Source organism: Piliocolobus tephrosceles, chromosome 12 (assembly GCF_002776525.5).
Source record: "Piliocolobus tephrosceles isolate RC106 chromosome 12, ASM277652v3, whole genome shotgun sequence".
Classification (NCBI taxonomy): domain Eukaryota; kingdom Metazoa; phylum Chordata; class Mammalia; order Primates; family Cercopithecidae; genus Piliocolobus; species Piliocolobus tephrosceles.
The window spans coordinates 120488996-120512350 of NC_045445.1; the positions used below are offsets into that span (position 1 = coordinate 120488996).

At 36.1% G+C, this 23355-nt stretch overlaps 1 protein-coding gene across 3 annotated transcripts in view; it reads right to left on the bottom strand.

Moving 5' to 3' along the window:
• Positions 1 to 23355, bottom strand: part of DCAF8L2 (DDB1 and CUL4 associated factor 8 like 2) — a 178037-nt gene that overhangs the window by 112696 nt on the left and 41986 nt on the right. For all 3 annotated transcript variants that reach the window (XM_023202198.2, XM_023202197.2, XM_023202196.2), the window contains exon 2: positions 10886 to 11007. The gene's annotated coding sequence lies outside the window, so the exon portion shown is untranslated. The remainder of the gene's footprint in view (positions 1 to 10885; positions 11008 to 23355) is intronic.

Genomic DNA, 23355 nt, shown 5'->3' on the forward strand with positions numbered 1-23355 from the left:
CAACATCCAAGTTGTACATCACCTTTATTGAGACTGTATGTTCTTTTCAAAATGATTACATGGTTCTGACAGTGTATCAGTTATATTTGGAAAATAACTGAAAGCTTATTCTGCATATCTTATTATTAAAAATAAAAAGTTACACTCATTTTAGGGGATATAAATATACATTTTACAAAAGGGTGAGGAAACGCAAGGAAAGCCCAGCAGTGTCCTTGAGTTGAAGAGATAGACACGGAAATATGGGAAGATGAAGGTACCTGGAGTTTGGATGGGAGAGTAGAAAAGAGAGAATTGCAGTGAAAGAAAGCTCTGAAGATCTGCAGAGTCCCATCCCCCTGAGTCTTCATCTGTGTTCTTATCAGAACATACATGTGAGGAAGCTGCCTGAAGCCTATGAAAGAACTATCTGAAAGAAGCAAGTGGAAAAATCTCCAGGGCTCAATGGGAGCCAGAAAAAAAATTGCTGTTTGCACAAGCCAGATTAGAAATACACTGTAATACATGAGATATAGGGTGGACTTGTCACAAGGATGTTGGCTTAGTTGAGAGGCAAAATCTAGACTAAAGGCTTATGTGGTACTGCATAAGAAAATAAAAAAACAAGTTTAAAAGGATCAAACCTCAAGAGAAAAAAACGGAGAAAACTTTATTAAGATGTACCCTTATCAGGCCGGGCGCAGTGGCTCACACCTGTAATCCCAGCCCTTTGGGAGGCCGAGGCGGGCGGATCACGAGGTCAGGAGATCGAGACCATCCTGACTAACACGGTGAAACCCCGTCTCTACTAAAAAAAACACAAAAAATTATCCCAGCGTGGTGGCGGGCGCCTGTAGTCCCAGCTATTCTGGAGGCTGAGGCAGGAGAATGGCATGAACCCGGGAGGCGGAGCTTGCAGTGAGCTGAGATCTCACCACTGCACTCCAGCCTGGGCGACAGAGCAAGACTCCATCTCAAAAAAAAAAAAAAAAAAGTACCCTTATCAAACTGCTTGAAACTAGTAATAAAGAGAAAATTTTTAAAGTAGCCAGAGGAAGGGCAAACACACGTTATGCAGAGTAAAACAAAGATAGAAATATAGCATACTTGGCTGGGCGTGGTGGCTAACACCTGTAGTCCCAGTGCTTTGGGAGGCCAGGGTGGGTGAATCACCTGAGGTAAGGAGTTTGAGACGAGCCTGGCCAACATGGTGAAACTCCGTCTCTACTAAAAATACAAAAGTTAGCTGGGCGTGGTGGCATGCACCTGGAATCCCAGCTATTCGGGAGGCTGAGGCAGGAGAATTGCTTGAACCCAGGAGGTGGAGGTTGCAGTGAGCCGAGATCATGCCATTGCACTCCAGCCTGGGCTACAAGAGCAAAATTCCATCTCAAAAAAAAAAAAAAAAGACAGTGGAGCAATATCTTCAAATTACTGCAAAAAAAGCTATCAACCTTAGAGCTTATAATCAGCAAAAAAAAAAAAAAAAAAAAATTCAAAAATAAAAGTGAAATAAAAGCTTATTCCAATATACAAGAAGTGAAAGACTTCATCACCAGTAGATGTGAATTTTAAATGAAATCCTTTAGGTAGAAGGAAATGTTAACAGATAAAAATCTGCATCTACACAAAGGAGTGAAGAAACCAGAAATGGTTAAGTATGTGAGTAAATACAAAATGATGTTTCCTTATATTCTGAAGTGCTTTAAAAGATAATCAAATCTTCAAATAAAAATAATTAAAAATTGTGTTATCTATAACAGCTATGGAAATAAACTATATGACAATAGCACAAAGGCAGGGAAAAGGGAAATAAATTGTACTATTTTCAAGTCCTTCTATAAATGAAGTAATATAATATTAATTGAAGGCAGACTGTTATAAGTCATCTCTACTAGAAACCCCAAAGCAAAATTTCACCAAACAAGGTGTACATAAATGTATATGAGCAACATTAGTCATTAGAGAAATTCAAATTAAAATGATAATGAAATACTTATACATTTCTTTTTTGTAAAATACCACTACATATTGAAATGGCTAAAATAAAAACAAATTAACTGAAAACATGAAGGGCAGACAAAGATGTAGAGCAACTGGATCTCTCATACATTGCTGTGGAAATGTGAAATGATACAACCACTTTGGAAAATAGTTTTGCAATTTTTATAAAGTTAAACACACACTCGCCACATGACCCAGAAATCCCACTATTAGGATTTACCTACGTGAAATGATTATATTCTTGAATATTAATAGCAGCTATATTCATAAATGCCAAAATTGGGAAATGATGATGATATCCTTCAACTGATGAATGGCTAAACTAGTGTAGTATATCCATACAGTGAAATACTGCTCAGCAATACAAATGAATAAAATACTTGTTCATACACATAAACATGGATGAATGCCAAATGTATGTTAGTAAGTGAAAGAAGCCAGACTCCCAAATCTACACACTGTATGGATCCATTTACATAACACTCTGGAAGAGGTAAAAGTACAGCGACAGAAAATTGATGAGTGGTTGCGAAGTGCTGGGGATGGGAGAGGTAATGAATAAAAAAAATTGATAACAACAAAACAAGCCCAAGAGTCCCAATCTGGAACCCACACTTGCTTGATACCAAAGCTACTATGTAACCTGTATATGTGTATATATATATATACACATATATAGTGGTAGATACTTAGTAGGTACAGGCATGCAATGTGAAATAAGCACATCATGGAGAATGGGGTATTCATTCCCTCAAGCATTTATCCTTTGAGTTACAAGCAATCCAATTACACCCATTAAGTGATTTTAAAATGTACAATTAAGTTATTATTAACTATAGTTGCCCTGTTGTGCTATCAAATAGGTCTCATTCATTCTTTCTACTTTTTGGACCCATTAACAATCCCTACCTCCCTACCAGCTCCTCACTACTCTTCCCAGCCTCTGGTAATCATCCTTCTACTCTCTATGTCCGTGAGTTCAGTTGTTTTGATGTTTAGATCCCACACATAAGCGACAACATTGTTTGTCTTTCTGTGCCTGGCTTATTTCACTTAACATGATCTTCAGTTCCATCCATGTTGTTGAAATGACTAGATGTCATTATTTTTATGGCTGAATAGTATTCCATTGTACATATATAATTAACAGAGATCCTGTAATGATGTAAGTTCAAGGCTAATTAAGGAGAGGGAAGTATGAGAGTAATTATTTGAGTAACTCATATTCTAAAAACAGAGTTTTTGTTTTACTCACTTGGTTCTCCTATAGTGCTACTCAGACCACCATTAGCAGCACCTGGGAACCTGTTAAAGTTGTGCATTCTCAGGCTCCATCCCCAGATATATTGAATCTGAAACTCTTTGGGTGGGGGTGGATTCAATAATCTGTGTTTTAGTGAGTCCTCCAGATGATTCCGATGTGCACTAAAGTTTGAGACCTACAGATCTACATTAATGTATTAGCCCTCATTATTTAAAACAATAAATGCAAATGATTGGGCTATTCTTAACTGTTCATCTGTAAAGCCACTTGTACATTGAAAACTGAAATATCTCATTTCTCCCTGCCCCTCCACAATACCTTGTTTATACCTTTATTAAACACACATTTCCTTCACCTTGTATTATATTTCATTCCTGACATGTCTATAACCTTCACTAGAACACCAGTTCCATGGGGCATGGATTCTCATATTTCAAGATTTATAAAGCTCATGGCCAGCATAATCTGAGTAAGGTCAAATCCAGCTGGCTATGAAGGTTAAAATAATTGGGAAGTGTCAGTTTCCAAGGTACATAAAGTTCCAGGCTCGATTCAAGTAAATCAATTACATTTAGTAGTCATCTTTTCACAATCGCCAAAATGAGTGTGGGAGTGTGGCAGCCATGAAAATGTTGCTCTCAGATCTTCCGCTATGGGGAGCATAATTGATCAATGATTCCAGCTGTTGAGCTCTGAGTCTATTACCATACTTTCCACAGGCTCTTCCTAGCCAATGATGGTATGTACCAGGGTACTAAAGCAGGGATATTCCAGTAAGATACAAGACTTCTCTAGTGAGCAACTTTGGCTCAAGGATTCCTCATCAGCCTTGCTAATACTCTCCTTAAATTACCATGCAATCTAAGGCTTCCTACCTAACCTTTCTTCCTTCCATCTCTCCTTCATAGTGTTGAAATTGCATTGTGGTCTGATAGCTCCCTCCTCCTTTCCTTCATATCCATTTTTCCCCAATAAATCTTGCTTTGTTTAATCCTGTCTTAGTGTCTACTTCTCTGAGAATCTGAGCTAACTTTGAGAGGATCGTGTCTGGTTTGAATTTCATTAATAGTTATGCTTCCCTAAGAAATTGTATTGTTTTTAATGTATGGGGAATATTACCTGGATAAACGAATACTTCCTCTTTGCAGATGGGCTGCTAGAAAGTTGAGAACAAAAGTATGACTCTATGTTATGAGCGAGTTATTTCTTTTCTTTAAATTTTGAGCCCCTTTTATTCATAAATGATTTTATTTCATTTTTAATTTAATTTTACAGATTTTTGTAAGCTGCACTAAATAATTTCTGAATGAAGCCCGAGTAAAGATAATCCAAACAATACTCAAATTTGAAGAAGCTACCATGTTCAGCCAGTTTTATGGGCTATGTACTCCATGGCTTGAGTTGGATGCAATGAATGATGCCATCTGAAGTTGTGTGCTGGTCCTGGTTGGCACGTGCCCAAAGGTGGAAAGAACATCCTAATGGAAAACCCACATGGTGACATGTGGATATTCAGTCAAGCAGACAATCTGATTGGGTAAGAGTATATATTTGGGTAGTGGTAACCATACTAGAAAATTAAAAGTTACAAATCCACTTCTCAAAGTTAAGCTAGTGTGATCTGGAGATCCCTGAAACAGGGATGCCACAATGGAGAAAATTTCAGAAGTCCTGAGTGCTGGTGGTAGGAACTCCATAGGACATAACAGATAAACCTGAAACACACTGGCTTAAACCAAAAGGTTAATTTAATAAGCCATGTAATCAGATTGTTCAGGAGGAGACAGGCTGTAGGTGAAGCTCTACATATGACTCAAACAATGTTATTGGAACTTCGAGAATGTACAGATGTCATTTTTGGCTGCTCAGAAAGTGAAGTGGCTTTCTAATTTTGGAGAACCTTTAAACTGAGGTTCTCAGTAGGTGATAGTGCATCTCCCAATGACAGGTGCTCAAAGGTAAAATCTGTCCTCTTTGTTTATTATTATTATTATTATTATACTTTAAGATCTAGGGTACATGTGCATAACATGCAGGTTTGTTACATATGTATACTTGTGCCATGTTGGTGTGCTGCACCCATCAACTCATCAGCACCCATCAACTCGTCATTTACATCAGGTATAACTCCCAATGCAATCCCTCCCCCCTCCCCCCTCCCCATGATAGGCCCCGGTGTGTGATGTTCCCCTTCCCGAGTCCAAGTGATCTCACTGTTCAGTTCCCACCTATGAGTGAGAACATGCGGTGTTTGGTTTTCTGTTCTTGCGATAGTTTGCTGAGAATGATGGTTTCCAGCTGCATCCATGTCCCTACAAAGGATCCAAACTCATCCTTTTTTATGGCTGCATAGTATTCCATGGTGTATATGTGCCACATTTTCTTAATCCAGTCTGTCACTGATGGACATTTGGGTGGAGAAATAGGGACACTTTTACACTGTTGGTGGGATTGTAAACTAGTTCAACCATTATGGAAAACAGTATGGCGATTCCTCAAGGATCTAGAACTAGAAGTACCATATGACCCAGCCATCCCATTACTGGGTATATACCCAAAGGATTATAAATCATGCTGCTATAAAGACACATGCACACGTATGTTCATTGCGGCACTATTCAAAATCTGTCCTCTTCTCGTCTCCTGGTGGCTGGAGCATGGAAATCAACACTCAGATATTATCATCAAGGATTCTCTATTTTAGCCTAGTGACCTAAAGGAAAATGATTTTATGATTTGCTTTTCTGCATCTAGCTATGGTGCCTGTGTGTCATGGAGGAGATTGTGGACAGTGGCAGCAGATACATTTGTAAATAAGATTTTTTTTTCTGCAACATTACTCAACTCTTTAGTTCCTTCTTATTTCCTGGGCCTGATTCTCTGGTTCTCCCCTCAACTCTTTGAGCTACTAGTAATATTCTTCCAATAAAATTCTTCTATATTTAATTTTCCAGAATTAAATAGAGATGGATTCAGGTTTGAGATGCATTCAGAACGCCTGTTATACCTGGCTCTTTATATCTAGTTTTCAGTCCCTTTTCCTTAATATTAGAACCAATGCAACAGCCATTACATCGTGGGGATACACACTTCCTTGTTCAGGTTTAGCACAAAACATGTCTGATTTTCTAGGGAGTTACATAAATGAATGAATAAACACAGTTTTTAATTCTTTATATCTTTGGATCAATTTGAAGTAATGTACTGATAGATAGTTAAATGTTAGTGATTGATTTAAAATGCAATTGTAGTAGACTTTAGGTTATAATGAAATGGGTTTAATAATAAACTGTTATAAAATAAATGCTTTAGAGCTCAGAGGAATATGTTGATTCTAAACATGAAGATTGGACCATGTAAGGCCCAGGTGCCTAAAGGAATTTATTTCAGCACTAGGGTTTTCATGCAACATAGCTCATTAAGAAAATAAAATATATCAAACACTATGAGCTTTTGTTGGCATTAATAGAAATTGCTGGCTGGGCGCGGTGGCTCACGCCTGTAATCCCAGCACTTTGGGAGGCTGAGGTGGGCGAGTGGATCACCTGAGGTCAGGAGTTCAAGACCAGCCTGACCAACATGGTTAAACCATGTCTCTACTAAAAATACAAAAATTAGCCAGTCGTGGTGGCGGGAACCTGTGATCCCAGCTACTTGGGAGGCTGAGGCAGGAGAATCTCCTGAACCTGGGAGGCGGAGGTTGCAGTGAGCAAAGATCGCGCCATTACACTCCAGCCTGGGCAACAAGAGAAAAACTCCATCTCACATACACACACAACAACAACAACAAAAATAAATAAAGAAAAGGAAAAGGAAATTGCTTTCATACATTAGGTGTTGACTATTGTCCAAGAATATTAAAATAATACTTCAAAAAGTATCACTTTCAATTTGAATTACTGATAATTGAAGCATTTTCTTTTTCTTGTGTTAAACCTGGAAGTAGAATGGCTAGTGGGAGCAAATGTTGAATTGGCCAGAAGAAAGCTGTTTGTTATATTCTTGAATACTTTTATGACAATGAAAAAATTACTTGATTCTTTTGTGTGTGGGCCTCCTCAAATCTTAACAGCATTTTATTTAGTAAGGTTGGTTTTGAGGAAAATATTAAATTGAGTGCAGTGAATGCTACTGGTCCTGGGACTGATGGATGATTACTATCAACACAGCTATTTAGGTATGATACTTTAAAATCATCATGAAATTCCTTGGGAGGATATTACGAACTACTCATTATAAATGTTGATAGTTTCATTGTGAAGATATTTCAGCTTATTTAGTCAGTCACTCCAAATAATATTTATTTTGCCCTAATGAATATGAAACACTGTACTAGGTCCAACAGTTGACTAAGTAAAAGTATCTGTACTCAGTCAACTCACGGTATGGTCACAAGGTAAAAATAATTAAAAATCAATGTTAAACAGCAATGATAAAAATTATGTAATAACTCTGCTTAAGGGACTAGAGTTAGAATAAAAATAATAATGTCAGTATATATATTACACTACTCATAAGAGCTAACATTTCCTGCATGCTTACTATGAAACAGATACTATTCTAAGCGCTCTCTAGGTAGATAGATAGATAGATAGATAGATAGATAGATAGATAGATAGATAGATATGTGTGTGTGGGTGTATGTGTGTGTGTGTGTGTGTGTGTGTGTGTATACATAGTTTGTATATCTCTTATGTGAAATGCTTGAGACCAGAAATGTTTCAAATTTCAGATTTTATTTGGATTTTGGAATATTTAGGTATACATAATGAGATATCTTGGGGATGGCACCCTATTCTAAACATAAAATTCATTTATGTTTAGTATACACCTTATACATGTAGCCTGAAGGTAAATTTATGCAATATTTTGAAATAATTTCTTGCATGAAACAAAGTTTTCACTGCATTTTCACTGTGACCCATCACCTGAGGTCAGGTGTAGAATTTTCCACTTGTGATGTCTTGTTAGCACTCAAAAAGTTTCAGATTTTGAAACATTTCAGGTTTCAGATTTTTGGATTAAGCATGCTCAGTGTCTATCAATTTATTTGATTATCACAACAATCCTATGAAGATGTTGCTATTTTCTTTACAGTTAAGGAAACCAAGGCACAGAGAGGTTAAGTAACTTTCCTGAGGATATGCAACTAGTAAGAGGCAAAATAAGTCAACTCCAACAACCTGGTTTCAGAGTCTGAGCCCATAACCACAAGGCTACTCTGAGGCATCAGAAATGCCTTTGTAAAGGAGGTAACATATGAACTGAATCTGGAAGGATATTTAGGATTCAGCCAGGCAGATGAAGGTGAAAGACATTTCAGGGAGAGGGAGTAGCATGTGTATGGGTAGATAGAACAGGTTATATCCAGACTACTTACAAGTAATTTACTATGTCTGTAGCCCAAGTAACTTTTGAAGAAACCAGAGGTGGAGAGACAAGTTAGGACATTGTAACTCTAATCCAGTTAAGAGATAATGAAGGACCAGACTATGTTAGTGCTAGCATATAATATGTGGAATGGAACACATATTATGTGCTAAATTCTGTAGAAAATACAAAACTGAATGGGATATAAACTTGTCCTCAAAGAGTTTATATTTATGTGGCTATAGAGATGGGATATAGTCGATTCATCAAATTTTGATGGAAATACTAGCTTTGACAAGGCTGTCAAACAGCCTCTCCAATAAAACAAGAGGGAAAATTGACCTTCACCAGCAGAAAGGGAGAAAAATATGCTAATTTTAACACTGATAAGTGTAGGATCATTTTAAGGATAAAACATGATTTCCATGACTACACAATCAGAAATAACCAGCTTTGAAGCAGTTGCCAGAAAAAATTTCCAAGATTTATTATGGGCTCAAAGTTAAATTTGTCAGCAATATAATTCTTTTAAGAAACGAGAGATGAAAATGGGATACGTACACTGAAGCAGAGGCTCTAAAAACAGCAAGTTTTCTTCCCACAGCTGTTAGCAGTGGTCAGATATTATGAGAATATTATGTCTGCCTTGGGGCTTTGAAATTGATATCGGCAATTTGGAAAGGGTACAGTGTGTGATAAAGGGCTTAGGAAACAGGCACCCTGAGCAAGGGTTAAAGGTAGCTCAGAAGCTACACCGACCTCTGCAAACATGCCAAGAACAGTCTCACATCTAGAAAAGACATAGGCTCTATTGGCTTAGATTCTAAAAGTTTCAACTAGTTTGACTGGAAATTGCTTTGAATATACATTCTTCTTTTACACTGTAAAATTTCCTGGAAAATTAAATACAGCCTGCATTTTAATGAAGTGCTGTAAGTACTAAAATTAAAGATGGAAGGGCTTGAGCATCAAGAAAATTATAATTTTTCTCTAATATCATTATCTCAGCCCAATTGAACACATCTAGGATTTTATATCACTATTAAAATACTTTGAAACAAATTAACATTTACTAAAGAAGTTTATGGTCTGTCATTTAGAAAATTCTGACTTTGCAATTTTCATGTTACACTAACAATCACATATGTTTACTCACAGAATTTAACTCATTAAAACCATTCTATACATATATATGCAAATGTATACATATACACTTTTACATCATAGATATATGGACTTCATTAACAAACATTGGCTAATGTTTTCAATATACTTTTATAAAGTGTTTATTGTATGTTAGGACCCCTCAAAGGTGTTTGGGATATATCAGTGAAAAAAACTGCCTTCCTGGAGCTGACGTTCTACTGAGAGAAGGTAGACACTGAAAAATACATATAGTAAATAAATAAATGATCTAGCATGTTACAACTGATGATTGCTGTAGTAAAAAAAGAAACCAAATAGAGCAGAGTTAGGGAAATTAGGAGAGCTGGGTGTGCTGGGAACAAGGTACAGTATTAAACACAGTGGTCAGGAGTAGGCATCTTTGGGGAGGTGGGACTTGAGCAAAGACACAAAGGATAGGAGAACGACATCAGGGAAGTACACAATACTCTTGTGTAAGGATGTTCTAGGCAGAGGAAATAGCTAGTGCAAAGACCCTCAGGCAAGACATAAGTGCAAAGACCCTAAAATGCCTCATGTTTGTGAGCAACAGCCAATGTGCTTGGGACAAAGTGAACAAGTAGTAGACAAAAGATGAAATCAGAGAATTAGGGGATGCAAACCAAGTAGGGTCTTGCAGGCCATGGTAAACCTTGACCTGCTCTGAATAAAATGCTGGAGAGTTTTGAGCAGAGAGACATGACGTGATTTCTGTTTTAAATGGACCATACTGGGAGGGATATCAGCAAAAATGGCAGAATAGGACTTTCCTGCACTTGTTCCTGCAAAAAATCTTCCATTTGAACAATTATTTATGCATAAAAATACCTTTACAAGAGCTTGGGAAACCAAGGAAGAGATTACAGCACCTGGGTATAGCGCACACGTTTTTAAAAGACAAAATTAAGAAGAGTAGGGAGGGCAATCTGACATTACCCACTCCACCCTTCCCCCAACTCCAGGCAGCACAACATGGAGGGAGAAACTTTCTGCTTGAAGGAAGAAGAGGGAAGTGAGCACTTTTCTGTGAGGTCTAGCACTGGGCGTGCCCCATTAAAACCCAGTACTGGGTAGGCCCCTATGACCCCAGACTCTAGGCCTTACCTGAGATTGAGTTTCCCAAGGTCTGTCACAGGAACTAGCTAGGATCCTGCAGCCCCAGGCATCAGATGAGCTGCACTACCACCAGGCTGACACCAGCGGCCTCAGGCTCAGTAGACCAAAACCTGTGAGACACAGAAAAGGTAGTTCTGAGAGGGAAGTATATACTAATAATTGCTTATATTAAAAATGAAGAAATAGTTTACTGTGAATTTAAAGGGTACATGAATATTTGGGAAATTTGGCTATAACTGTAGGGATAATTCAGCTATTCTGATTAGTAGGAAGAAGTCACATTCTCAGTGCTACACAATTGTCCTACTTTAAGTTATTCATTGTGGGAAGAAGATATCTTTCTTCCAAGGTTGAATAATACATATAGTCTGTGTTGCCTACAAATGTGTCCACTGGCCACATTTGGCTATTTAAATTTAAATGAAAATTAAGTGAAACCAAATAAAAATAAAAATTTAGTTCCTCAGTCAAAATAGCCATATTTCACTTGCTTTATAGCCACATGTGGCTAATGACTATGCATTAGATGGAACAGACAGAGAAAAATAACATTTTAATTCATTTTATTTCTTTACCTTGCCTAAATTGCTCTGGTTGGAACTTCCAGTACTATGTTGAATAGAAATGGTGAAAGTTGGCATCCTTGTCTTCTTCCTGATTTTACAGGAAAAGCTTACAACTTTTCACCATTAAGTGTAATGTTAGATTTCAGCTTGTCATCTATGGCCTTTATTATGTTGAAGTACATAATTCTATACCTAGTTTGTTGATTAGTTTTATCATGAAATAATGTTCAATTATTTCGAATGCTTTTTCTACTTCTATTAAAAAGATCATGTGATTTTTAGTATTACTTTTGTTAATATTGGGTATCACATTCATTGATCTGCATATATTGAACCATCCTTGTAATCATCCTTGTAACCCCAAGGATGATGCAATAGACTAATGTTTGTGTCCTCCACTCCCCAAATTTCATATGTTGAAACCTAATCCACAATGTCATGGTATTTGAAAGAGGGTGTTTGGGATGTGATTAGGTTATGAGAGTGGAGCTCTCATGAGTGTGATTAGTGCCCTTATAAAAGAGACACCAGAGACCTCTCTTGCTCCTTCTGCCAAGTGGTGAGGCAGCAATAAGATGACCATCTCTACATTGGGAAACGGGGCCTCACCAGACATAGAATCTGCTGGTGCCTTGAGCTTGGACTTCCTAGCCTCCAGAACTGTAAGAAATTAATTTCCATTTTTTATAAGCCACTCAACCTATGGTATTTTGTTACAGCAATTTGAATGGACTATGATGAATAAATCACACTTGATCATGGTGCATAATATTTTTAATGTACTATTAAATTTTGTTTGCTAGTATTTTTTGAGGATTTTTGAATATATATTCATCAGGGATATTAGCCTGTAATTTTCTCTTCTTGTAATATCTTTGTCTGGCTTTGGAATTATGTAGTGATGGTATCATAAAATGAGTTTGGCAGTCTCCCCCTCTCTTCAGCATTTTTGAAGTGTTTGACAAGAACTGGCATTAATTCTTCTTTAAATGTCTGGTATAATTCACTAGTAAAGCCATCTGGTCAGAGGCTTTTCTTTGTTCAGAGGCTTGGATTATCGATTCAACCTCCTTACTCATTATTATTCTGTAAAGGTTTTTATGTCTTCATAATTAAGTCATGGCAGGTTGTATGTATATAGAAATTTACCAATAACCCTAATAATAAAGAAAGAAGTAAAATTATTTCTGTTTTCAGATGTTATGATCCTATATATAGAAAACCCTAGACTCCACAGAAAAATATTATAACTAGTTTTTAAATTCAGTAAATTTGCAGACTACAAAATCAACAGAGAAAAATCAGCTTTTTACACACTGACAATGAACTGTCCAAAAAGGATATTAAGAAAACATTCCCTTTTACAAGAGCATAAAAGAAAATAAAATACTTAGGAGTAAACTTAACCAAGGAGATGAAAGACTCATGCACTGAAAACTACAAAAGATTGATAAAAAAAAATTTACAGGAAACAAGTAAATGGGAATATATCCCATTTTAATGGATTGGAATAATTAATGTTAAAATGTTCATACTACCCAGTGGCCTACAGAGTCAGTGCTATCCCTGTCAAAATTCCAATGGCATTTTTTACAGACATAGGAAAAACAATCCTAAAATTCATATGGAGTGATAAAAGACACAGAATAACTAAAATAATCTTGAAAAGGAATAAAGTAGGAAGCATAATACTTCCTGATTTCAAAATATATTATAAAGCTACAGTAATCAAAACAGTTTTGTACTGTCATAAAACAGACATACAGACCAATCGAACAGAGTAAAAAGCCCAGAAATAATCCAATGCATATGGTCAAGTGATCTTTGACAAGGGTGCCAATAACGCACAATGGGGAAAGTATAGTCTTTTCATCAAATGGTGTTGTGGAAACTGGATATTGACGTGAAAAAGAAAAGAAAGAGAGAGAGAGAAAAGGAAGGAAGGAAGGAAGGAAGGAAGGAAGGAAGGAAGGAAGGGAGGGAGGGAGGGAGGGAAAAAGAGAGCAAAAGAAAAAGAAAGAGGGAAAGAAAGGAAGAAGGAAAGAAAGAGAAAGAAAGAGAGAGAAAAAAGAAAGAAAGAAAGAAAAAAGAAAGAAAGAGAAAGAAATTTAACCTCTACTTTAAAGCATACACTAAAATCAGCTTAAAAAGAAATACTGAAATGTAAGAGCTGAAAATGCAAAACTCCTAGAAGAAAACAGGAGAAGAGCTGCTGTACATTTGTCATGGCAATAAATTATTGGCTATGACACTCAAAGCACAGGCAACAAATGGAAAAATAGACAAGTGGGCCTACATTAATCTAAAAAGCTTCTGCGCAGAAATGATCAGCAGAATGAAAAGTCTACAGAATGGGAAAAATTTTGTCAACTGTATATCTGACAAGGGATTAATATCCAAAATATATAAGAAACTCATACAATTCAACTGCAACACCAACAAACAACCCAGTTTAAAAATGGGCTAAAGTCTTGAAAATATATTTCTCCAAAAAAGACATACAGATGGCCAACAGGCATATGAGAAGGTAATCAACATCATTAATCATTAGGGAAATGCAAATCAAAGCTACAATGAGATCTATCACTTCACACATGATAGGATAGCTGCTATCAAAAAGACAAGAGCCAACAAGTGTTGGCAAGGGTAAGGAGAAAACAGAACCATTATACACTGTGGGTGGGAGTGTATATTGGTACAGTCATAATGGAAAAAAGTATGGAGGTTCCTCAAAATTAAAAAATAGAACTATCACATGATCCATCAATCCCACTTATGTGTATATACACAAAGGAAATAAAATTAGTATCTCTAAGAGATACCTGCATTCCCATGTTCATTGCAGCATTATTTCAAATAGCCCATATATGGAAAAAACTCAAGTAGGCATCAACTCATGAATGGATAAAGAAAATGTGGCTTACATATCTAGTGGAATATTATTCAGCTTTTAAAAAAGGAAAATCCTTTCATTTGCTAGATCATGCAGGAACCTAAAGGACAATATGCTAAGTGAAATAAGCCAGCCATAGGACAAATACTGCATGATTTCACTTATATGAGGTATCTATAATAGTCAAATTCATGGAAGGAAAAGTATACAATAGTGATTGGCAGAGTTGGAAAGTGGAGGAAATTCAGAGTTGTTCAATGGGTATAAAGTACGTTATGCTAGATGAATAAGTTCTGGAGATCTGCTGTACAACATAGTGCCTATAGTTAACAACATGATATTTTGTACTAAAATTTAAGAGAGTAGATCTCATGTTACGTACTCGTTGTTGGTTTTTTTGTTTTTGTTTTTGTTTTATTTTTTATTTTTTATTTTTTTTAGAGGGAGTCTCACTCTGTCGCAAGACTAGAGTGCAGTGGCACGATCTCAGCTCACTGAAACCTCCGATTCCCTGGTTCAGGTAATTCTCCTGCCTCAGCCTCCCGAGTAGCTGGGATTACAGGCACATGCCACCACGCCCCCTAATTTTTGTATTTTTGGTAGAGACAGGCTTTCACCAATCTCCTGACCTCGTGATCTGCCTGGCTCGGCCTTCCAAAGTGCTGGGATTACAGGCATGAGACACCGTGCCTGGCCTGTGTTATGTATTCCTAACACACACACGCATACACACACACACACACACACACACACAACAAAAACAATAATCAACCAATCAAATACACACAAAGGGACGCAACAAAACTTTGGGAGGTGTTGAATATGTCTATTACCTTGACTGTGGTGATAGGATCATGGGTGTCTGCATATGTCCAAACTCATCAAATTTTGCACATTATACATGTGCAGTCATTTGCATATCAATTATACTTCAGTAAAGCTGTTTTTAAAAGAAAAAAAAGAACTATTTCACTATGCCAGAAAATTCTATTGGATGGCACTGGCTAGGTACTTTTAATGAACATAATATATTAAATGCTTGCGGGATGTGCCTAATATTCCTCTTTCTAGATTTTATAGGCTTGGATAATTATAGAAAAATAATAAGACAGAAAACACAAGCTTCGTACTACTTATGTATTCTAATGAAATACCAGTCTGCATTTTTCCCATTTCTTTTGCATTTATCTTTCACAGCTTTTTTTTTTTTTTTTTTGGTCTTACATTTCTTGGTGCTGTCTATTTTTTTCCACCACCTAGAATTAGAAATCAATTCTTTTGTTTCAAATGTGAATTCCCCCTTCCCTAATTATAAGCTGCTACTTTATATAACAAAAGAATTGATTTCTGAAAGCTCTATTCAGACATTAGCAAAACTAACAATTGGAATTATCATTCAAATTTATGTCCCTTATAAGCTTTAATGGCCAAGACTAAGATATAGACTTATTTTTAGACGCTTATTCACATTTATCTACTTTTTGCCTTTAAATCAATCCTATATGATAGCAGGAATCTTTCTTTGCCTCCTACATTTCAGCTTGCTTTCTCATCCTTCGTGTGCAGTGTTACTTATTTAGACTTCTTGATAAATGAAACAAGTGTGTATTTATTCAAGTTACATGGTGACTTATTTTCATGAGAAACAAATACAAATATGACATATCAAGTTAATTATTCTAACAGGAGTCTGTTTAGATACTTCAGGTAATTTGTACTCATCATCATCTTTTGGGGCTGGGATAATTTGATGTGACCTAGAAAACTAGCTTTGTGGTTTGATCATTTTCCTCTTTACTCTGAGATCCACCTCCCCTTCCTTTCATGTGCTATGCCCTCAACTACAGATCACAGAAGGATGACTCCTGCAAACTACATTCCCAGATCCCTGTCAGATTGCTTCTTTTGGGCTCACCTAACAGGGAGGCACTGGTTGGAGACTGGAGGTGAGAAGCCAGGGTAAGCCTTTGTCTCAGCTTCTGCAGGTATCTCTATCAGTGTCTATAGCAATTCTGTGGTTGCAGAGCCCACAAGGCAGCACCTGCCTCTGAGGTCCCAGCTCCCATCTTGCAGCTCCTTCTATGATTCTAGCTCCTGTCAGAGGAGCACTTCATGTCTCCAAATTCGCTTTGGTAGCCACTGCTGCTGCTCCCTCAAAAAGCCCTTCTTTTAAGTTTTCAGCTCCTGAGAAGGGAACTCAGATCTTGGGCTCTGGTAACATCAGCTCTTTCTCTTTTATTTATTTATTTATTTTTCGAGTTATTGTTTTTCTTTTTTTTTTTTTAACTTTTATTTTAGGTTCAGGGGTACATGCACACGATTGTTATGTAGGTAAATTGTGTATCACAGGGGTTTGGCATACAGATTGTTTTGCCACCCTGGTAATAAGCATAGTACCGGATAGGCAGTTTTTGGTCCTCACCCTCCTCTCAACCCTCCACTCACAAATAGGCTCAGATGTCTGTTGTTCCTTTTTTGTGTTCATGTGTACTCAGTGCTTGGCTCCCACTTGTAAGAACATGTGGTATTTGGTTTTCTCTTCCTGGGTTAGTTTACTTAGGATAATAGCCTCCCTGCACCCATGTTGCTGCAAAAAAACATGAGCTCATTCTTTTTATGGCTGCATAATATTCCATGGTGTATATGTACCACATTTTCTTTATCCAGTCTACTGTTAATGGGCATTTAGGTTGATTCTGTGTCTTTGTTGTTGTAAACAGTGCTGCACTGAACTAACATGTGCATGGGTCTTTATGACAGAACAATTTATATTCCTTTGGGTATGTACTCAATAATCAGATAGCTGGGTCAAATGGTAGTTCTGTTTTAAGTTCTTTGATAAATTCCCAAACTGCTTTCCACAGTGGCTGAATTTATTTACATTCCTGCCAGCAGTGGTGGGAATAATGGAATAAGCATTCCATTTTCTCTACTACCTCACCAGCATCTGCTATTTTTTGACTTTTTAATAATTGCCATTCTGACTGGTGTGAGATGGTATCTCATTGTGGTTTTGATTTGCATTTCTCTAGTGAGTAATGATGTTGAGCACTTTTTCATATGCTTGTTGGCCACCTGAATGCCTTCTTTTGAAAAGTATCTGTTCATGTCATTTGCCCACTATTTAATGGGGTTTTATGTTTTTTGCTCATTAGTTTGTTTAAATTATTTATAGATTCTGGATATTAGACCTTTGTTTGATGCATAGCTTGCAAATTTTTTCTCTCATTTTGTAGGTTGTCTGCTCTGTCGATAGTTTCTTTTACTGTGCAGAAGCCCTTTAGTTTAATTAGATTCCATTTGCCAATTTTTCTTTTTGTCACAATTGCTTTTGGCATCTTTATCAGAAATCTTTGCCAGGGCCTATATCCAGAATGGTATTTCCTAGGTTATCTTCCAGGGTTTTTTAGTTTTAGGTTTTATATTTAAGCCTTTAATCCATCTTGAGTTGATTTTTGTATGTGGTGCAAGGAAGGAATCAATTTCAATTTTCTGCATATGGCTAGTCAGTTATCCCAGCACCATTTATTGAGTAGGGAGCTCTTTACCCATTGCTTATTTCTGTCAAGTCTGTCAAAGATCAGATGGTTGTAGGTGTCCAGATTTACTTCTGGGTTCTCTATTCAATTCTACTGGCCTATGTGGCTGTTTTTGTACCAGGCAGTTTTGGTTATTGTAACCAAACATGCTGTTTTGGTTATTGTAGACTTCTAGTATAGTTTGAAGTTGGGTAAGGTGATGCCTCTGGTTTTCTTCATTTTTCTTAGGACTGCTATTAAGGCTCTTTTTTGATTCCATATGAGTTTTAGAGTCGTTTTTGTTTTTGTTTTTTTTCTAATTCTGCGAAGAATGTTCTTGGTAGTGATAGCAACAGCATTTACTCGGTAAATTGCTTTGGGAGGTATGGCTATTTTAAAACATTCATCCTTCCTATCCATGAGCATGGAATGTTCCTTCTATTGTCTCTCCAACCCTAGTAATAGAAGCAACTTCTTGCATTTGATAACCTCTGGGCTATCTCCCCTCACCCTGTTATTCTGTGAGGTCTTCTAACAATTTGGTACTACCTTCCCCTATGAAACTCCCTTTGTTGAAGTACTTGACATGAGTTCTCTTTTCCTGACTCTACTGTGACTGATAATCCCTGGTATTAGTATGGTATCTGAAAGTTGCAGGTAGGCACAAAAATAATTGGTCTTAGGGTCAGAAGAACTATGTCTAAACTCTGACAATTCTAATTCCTTAGTATGTAACTAGAGAAAATACATGTACTCTGAGTTTCAGTATCTTTACCTGTAAATCTTGGAAAATAATTCAAATTCCACTGATTGATCATGCATATTGAATGAGATAAGTAAATGCACATAGAAAATACCTAGTAGGAGGTACTTGAGGAATATTAAGAAGTTTGTGAAAGTATTTTCTTCCTTCATTTTAGGAAGCAATTTCAATGTTGTAGCTTTAGTACTTGGACCTTTATCTAATTGGCAGACCTCAAAAAAAATTGGTGTGAAAGGAAATCTAATTCTTTCCATTCATACGTGTTTAAATCTGCATTGCTATTTTCTTGGAGGTTGTGTGAGGTGTATCTTGCTCTTTTTAAAAAATGGTGTCCAATTCATCATGAAATAAATCATACTTGGGCTGCTATGCAATCTTTTTTCTTTTAAATATAAATTTATTTGGTTTTCTTTGCCAGTATTGATTTTTTTCTTATAGGCAGTAAGTAGAAAGTTGTACCACAAAACTTTCCCATTTTTTTTACCCTTTTCATTTATATTTAAAACCTTGTTGTTATAAATGTTTTCCATTGAAAAACCCTCAAAAACTTCTCTTTTAGGTTTTTGATTTGTAATACATATGTATTAAAAATAAAACAGGTATATTTACTAAAAGCATTCCAGTTTTTCTACATTTATGCAGTATTTCCAGTATGATTTTTTAGATTTACAGTAAATTAATACAGCCTTTTCCACCTTCTCTACATTCATACTTCCTCTCCAGTGTGGATCATGTTTCCTAACAACAAGCAATCTTTTACAATAAACTATATATTCTAGGATTCTTCAGGGTTTTTTTCTTTTCCTGAAGGGCAATGAGAGAAATCTATCCTCAGTTCTATTAAACTCTCTCTTCTTACTGTGACCAAGCCAGCCCTTTCCGGTAGCCCAAAAGTAAGTGGTGTGAAATGTAGACTATATTATGATCAAAAAGTTTCCAGCAGTGAGCTCAGTTTACAGCCACCAGTCATTGAGGTCTATCTCTTGTCACCAGTAAATACATTTATAACTTCCTTTTTTTTAAGCAAAAGTGTTTCCTTGTAATTAGAGCAATTCCAAGTATTACGGAATTATGTTTTAACCAATTACTTTGCATTTTAATTAAATTTTGTGGTGGACTACAATATATATGGGGAAATGCATAAAGTAGAAATGTACAGTACAGCCCTTTCTCACACAGTGAATTTCTGCCTGATGACCCTCAAGCGTAAGAAATAAAGTCTTCAATCTAAATAACTCCCATACACCCTGTCAAAATCACTATTTCTCTTTTCCAAAGATAATCTGAATTGTATGGTAGTTATTTCCTTCATTTCTTTGTGGTTTTACTTCCTCAGTACGTATCATTAAACATTATTTTTTAAGTGTACCTGATTTTTTAATGTTACCTGAATGGAATAATCTAGAAGTGTCTAGGTTGTTCTAGTCAGCATTATGTTAGTAGGAAATATGAACGTAGCACTAATTCACTTATGTTAATGTTTCCTAGCATTTCATTGCTTGACTTTCTACAATTTATTTATCAATTTTACTTTTAAATTAGTTTGAGATTATTGCCAATTTGAGATATTACATGTAATGATGCTAATGATGTTCTTACACATGCTGCTTGGTGCACAAGTGCCTACACTCTGTTGAATAGAGATGTAAAAGTAGAATTTCTGAGTAATAGGTGATGTACGTCTTCAACTTTGGTAGATAATACCAAATTTTATTTCAAAGTACTTTAAACGTATATTCTTACTAACATCTTTTTTTTTTGTGTGTGTGAAATAAGGGTCTTACTCTATCACCCAGGCTGGATTACATGGTGCAACCTCGGCTCACTGCAGCCTTGACCTCCCAGGCTCAAGCGATCCTCCCACCTCAGCCTCCTGAGTAGCTGGGACTACAGGCATCTGCCACCACATCTGGCTAATTTTGTTTATTTGTTGTAGAAACAGGATATCACTATGTTGCCCAGGCTTGCCTCGAACTTCTGGATGGAAGTTATCCTCCTGCCTCAGCCCCTCAAAGTGTTGGGATTACAGATGTCAGCCACGGTGCCTGCCCCCAACATCTTAATAGAACTCCTATTGCACACATCCTAGCCTACACCTGGTATCGTGTGTGGGTGTGGGGATGTATGTTTGTGTTTCTTAAATTTTAGTGATATCTTACTATAATTTTAATCTGTATTTTGTTGATTACTAATTATTTGAGCATATTTTATATGGCTGTAGGCCACTTTTTGCCTTTACTGTGGTGGGCGGACAGGAGGAGTTTAAAGTGTTGATTCATTTTTTTTTTTCCTGTTTTCTATTAGGTTATCAGGATTTTGCTTGCTTATTATTTTTTCCTATTTTTGTTATGTTAAAATACACATAATATAAAATTTACTATCTTAACAAATAATTATTTTCCTTCTCCAATTTATTGGTATAGACAATGTAACCATTTAAGTGTAGCGCTAAGTAATACTAAATACATTAATAACACTGTGCAACCATCATCACCATCGATCTCCACAACTCTTTTCATCTTGTAAAACTGAAACTCTATAGCATTCTACTCTCTACACATTAAAAAATATTCCCCATTCTCCCCTCTCCCCAGCCTCTGGCAACCACCATTCTACTTTCTGTCTCTATGATTGTGATTAATTTAAATATCTCATATAAGTAGAATACTATAGTATAAGTACTTTTGTGACTGGTTTACTCCACTTACTATTATGTCTTCAACGTTCATCCATGTTGTAGCACATGACAAAATTTCCTTCCTTTGTAAGGCTGAATATACTATTGTATGTATATATCACATATTGCTTATCTATTCATTCATCCATGGACACTTTATTTGCTTCCACATTTTAGCTGTTGTTAATAATGCTGCTATGAGAATGAGTACATAAATAGCTCTTTGAAGCCCTGTTTTTAATTATTTGGGGTATACATCTAGAAATGGAATTGCTGGATCATACAGCAATTTTATTTTTGACTTTTGAAGGAACACCACAGTTTTCCACAGCAATTATACCATTTTACGTTATCACCAAAAATGTACAAGTGTTACAATTTCTCCACAGCCTTGCCAATACTTGGTATTTCTTCTTGTTGTTGTTTTATAGTAGCTACCCTGATGAGCATGAAGTATTATGTCATTGTAGTTTTAATTTGCATTTTCCTAATGATTTGTGATGTTGAGCATTGTTTTGTATACTTCCGGCCATTTGTATATTTTCTTTGAAGAAATATTTGTTCATCCTTTTGCACATTTTTTTCACATTATCTTTCAGCAGATATATGGTTTGAAAATATTTTCTCCCATTGTTTGGGGTGCCTTTTTACTATGTTGATGTTGTTTATCGATATACTAAATTTTTTAATTTCCACAAAGTTTGTCTATTTATTCTTTTGTTACCTGTCCTTTTGATATTATATTTTTGAAGTGCATCCTCTGGCTATATTTTTGAAAGTGGTACTACTGAATCAAAGTTCAAAAGCATTTTTTAAATTTTGTCAAATTTTTAACCATAATTATACTATTGTACTATTCTGTAATCCCATTAGCAAGATATGAGAGTGTCTGTTCTCTACAGTCTTGCCAACAGAGGGTGATAGTGAGCTCTCAAATGTTTGTCAATGTATAATATGAGAAATTTTGTCAATAAGCTTGAATTTACATTTTCCTCATTATAAGTGAAATTTAGAATCTTTTAATAAGTTTAATGACAATTTTTGTATCTCTTTAAGATTGTTTTAAAATTCAAAATTGTTCATGTCTTTTTGCCAATTTTTCTATAAGTTTATTTAGTTTGTTAAACTTCATCTTTTAGATTATTTATTAAGATATTAATCTTTTATTTGTAGCATGTATTGCGGATATTTTAGTCTTCTTTTTACTTTACCTGTGTTTTTCTTTTTTTATCATGCAGTTTTTTAAATTTTAAGCAGTAGAAGTTATCCTTTCTTTTATTGCATCTGGACTTTGAGTCATAGTTAAGACAGTTGGTTTTTCAGGAATTTGAATAGGCTACTAGTGAATTATTTCCTCAAACATTTTTATTGGCAGGTAGAAAGGAAGCAGCTGCCATTTTGTAGATAACATATAGTGATCTGCTGACTGATCTCATTAGCATGAAGCAGCGTCTAGACCTGAATTACACTAGCTTCTTTGAATTTTCCTTTAGTTTTCCTGACTTCTGCGCCAACTTGTGCTCGAGTGTCAGGTCTGCTTATGCTCCAGCATCAGATGTGGAGGGAGAACCTTTAAAAGACTGTTTACCCAGTTCTCACAATTGGGAAACCCAGATCCCTGTAACAAATCTCTCTCTCTCTCTCTCTCTCTCTCTCTCTCTCCCCCACCATCTATCTATTATTTGTTTGATCTTCTATTTGTGTGCTTTTCTGGATGAGGCCTCACTTATAGATAAACGGTTTCTATTCATAAATTATTTTGGGGAAATGCTGTGAGGCTTATCCCTGTGTGGGGATTTACAGTAGCTGTAGTATTAAAATCTCTAGGATAACCTGGAATAAAGAAATCTTATGCTATATTCATCAAAGCATTGTCACACTTTCTTGACTTACTACCAAAACCACTTACCTAAAATTGTTTCGTATCTCATAGAGATAGTTTTCCAAATAAAATTTTTGTGGAATATAGGTAGATGGATAGGTAGGTAAGTAGATAGATAGATAGATAGATAGATAGATAGATAGATAGATAGATAGATAG